A 3,405-nucleotide genomic window follows, 5' to 3' on the forward strand; every position below is an offset into this window, starting at 1 on the left:
TTTAGAAAATGAAAATAAATATGTAAAAGTGGTTCCTCCTGCCCTGAGGATCCCTGCCTTAAGATTAACGCCACTGCTTCAAACGGGTCTAGAACCTTAGTGCTAGCCAGTGCAAAAGATGCAGAAATGGTGCTACACGGTCAGACTTCCTGGGGAGTTGCTTTTTCGTTGTGGCAACAGAGGAAGTGCCAAGCCCTCACTGGAGACAGCTCCACAGTAATTTTGTACTGCAGAGATAAGGTCTTTGGCCCAGTGCCAATCCCTCTGGCTGGACGGCACCGTGCCCAAGAGTTACGGGACAGGAAGACAATAATGCCAAGCTTTCTCAGTATGTTCATAAAGCATCTTGCGCCGTGTTATTTTCAGTCCGTGAGGGGAAAATCTCCCCTGACTCAGAGGTTATTCAGAAGACCAGAAGCACTGGAAGCGTGCCAAGTGGTACATGACACACAGTCTGGATGGAAGTGATGGCGGCCCACTTGTGAATCATTCTGGGTGAGGCCCTTCAGAGCGGTTACGGAGGCAGGAGGCGGGATGCCCAGCAAAGGAAGGGCTGGTGGTGACCAGCAAAGGAAGGCAAGCTTTAATTTGGGGCTATGGGCAATGCTATTTGCCCAGTTCTGCCCCCCCACCGCGTCTAGACAAGGGTGCCTGGCTAATACCTGGTATGAACACAATGCAAGCTTTGCAGGTGATGACAAGAAACCGTAATTCAGTGACAAGCCGCACTGAATCCCTACTAGGCCCACATCTAAATCCTCTGCACAACCCTTGTGGTGCAGGGTAACATCGCATTACCTAAATCCTTGCTTGCCTAAATCCACGGAGTCTGTCCCATGCACCATTCTGCTCCCAGCGCCTTTCCTATTCCTTGCCGCCTTGGGATTTGCCCTTTCGGGTTCTTCCTGGTTGTCACGGGAGGCCGGCAGATGCCCAGCCGAAAGCAGCGCCCGTTTCCAGCAGTAGAGCCCCACCTGCCGTTCAGCTTGCCCGTGGTCAAAAGGCTCGGCCTCTTGGGCACAGAGCGTCCCGGACCAAGTGCCGTCGCAGACAGCGTCAACGTCCAGCATTGATTTTGAATGCTGGTGCTCACGGAAGCTGGAACAGTTTTGGAAAACTATTCTGGGATGGGGAGCAGTACTGGAAAACAGATTTGCAGTCTCCCTTCCAAGGAAGGAAAGTCACCTGCCTCTGGCAAGCTCCGAATTGGCCCTGGGGACACACACGGCAGCTTTGAGGGCACAGTGCTGGGAGAGCAGCAGACGCGCCGGAAGGGGATTCCGCACAGATTCGGCACCGAGCACAGTGGGTGGGTATTTCTTTTGGGGCGCCAATGAGGCAGCTGGTTGCAGCCACTGAAGAGCCGAGTATGCTGGGATCTCACACCGTAAGGGCATTCTGGCCCCGTGGGGACCTGCCTGTGTGGAGATCGGTGCTGCCTCTCCATTCGGAGGCCCAGCCCTGGCTGCTCAGCAATGGAACTTGCTCAGCATCATCACGGCTAGTTTTCTTTAAAAAGAAATCAAAGGCTTGATTTGAACCTTCATGTTATTGACTGGCTGATGTGGATTTTTAGAGGTTTCTGTGGGTATACAGTGGTGCCTTGGCTCACGAACTTAATCCATTCCACGACTCTGGTTGTGACTGAAATTGGTGTGACCCAAGTCAAAATTCCCCATAAGATTCAGTGTAAATAAGGTTAATCCGTTCTGCAACTATTTTTTTTAATCAGAAAAAATTGAAGCAAAGTGACGAAAAACAACAAAGTGCCAAGAAACAACCAAGTAATGAAGTACTGTAAAGTACAGTGGAGAACACTAGCCTAGGTGGTGGGGAGGGAATTGTTTTGAAAGTGCATATAGTCAAGGCTGTGGTTTTCCCAGTTGCAATGCACGGCTGTGAAAGCTGGACCACAAGGAAGGCTGAGCGCCAAAGGATTGAGGCCTTTGAACTGTGGTGCTGGAGGAGACGCCTGCGAGTCCCTTGGACCGCTAGGCGATCAAACCGGTCAGTCCTGGAGGAGATCAACCCTGGCTGCTCTTTAGAAGGCCATGTACTGAGGATGAAACTCAAATACTTTGGCCACCTAATGAGAAGGAAGGACTCCCTGGAGACGAGCCTAATGCTGGGAACAATAGATGGCAAAAGGAGAAGGGGACGGCAGAGGATGAGGTGGCTGGATGGGGTCACTGGGGTGGTGGGTCTGGGCTTGGGTGGACTCTGGGGGATGGTGGGGGACAGTGTTGGAGGAGTGTTGTCCATGGGGTCACGATGGGTCGGACACGACTTTGCGACTAACAACATACCCCCCCCATAAGAACATTGGGGAGATCTCTTCCAGGGGTTTCCTCTCTTCGTCTCTTAGCTGCAGGGTTAATTTTGGCGAAAAATCTGTCTACAGTCACTTGTTTTTTCCTGCGCTGCATAACCCTCCAGAAAGGAGACACCACGTTATCATTCATCAGAGTCAACACTCTGTGCGCTACAGCGATGTCGGGGTGGTGCTTCTCAAAGAAATCCTGGCACTCGTTCCATTTTTTCATAATGGATTGTATCACGTCACTGCTAACCTCTTCCCCGCCTTCCTCTTCCCCAGTGGGATCCTCCCCAGCAAGCGCCTTCTGCTGCTCGCTCTGGAGCTCAGCAAGTGCTTCTGTTGCCAGCTCCTCTATGCCTTCCCTGCACGAACGTGACTGCACTCGTGGCCGTCTCCCCACTCGGGGGTGGGGGGAGATGGCCGCCATCGTGCTGGTTGGGGTGGGGAGATGGCCAAGGATGCGCCCGCCTTTCCTGCAGGAGCGTGCCCATGACCACGCACGTCTTCCCTGCACGAACCTGACTGCGGTCAAGGGGGTGGGGAGATGGCCCCGATCTTGGTTGGCACCCAGTGCAGACTTCGCGACCCAAGCCAAAATTTTCATGAAGGTTTTGTTCGTGACCCGATTTGGTTGTGAACCAAGGCGTTCGTGAGCCGAGGCACCACTGTACTTTTAAGAATGATTTTGCTGTCACGTTGAACTTACCTTGTGTCCTGAAAGGTTCGGTTTGGAATAAACCAGATGGATGATTTTTGAGTAACAGAAAAATTATGTCAGATGCTACCCCATGCCAATTTGCATACTTGGAGTGCCTGTGAGGGATGAGACTGAAAGTAGTCCCGCTGGGCTGGGGAACATGGGGAGCTGCAGGGCATTTTCCATCTGAACGTGTGTTCTCACAGACAAACTGCCAAACACTACAACAGTTTTCACTCCAGAACTTGCAGGTTTTAAAAACAATCCTGACTGGAGCTGTGCAGCTCATTCCCAAGTGTGCCCCCAGGTGAAACAGGCAGGTGGGGGGAGCAGGATGAGAGTTCATGAACGGAGCAAAAAAAATAGAAAAAAAAAACAGGAAATTAAAATG

This window comes from Varanus komodoensis, unplaced genomic scaffold (assembly GCF_004798865.1).
Source record: "Varanus komodoensis strain SLA01 unplaced genomic scaffold, ASM479886v1 scaffold81, whole genome shotgun sequence".
In the NCBI taxonomy this organism is placed as follows: Eukaryota; Metazoa; Chordata; class Lepidosauria; order Squamata; family Varanidae; genus Varanus; species Varanus komodoensis.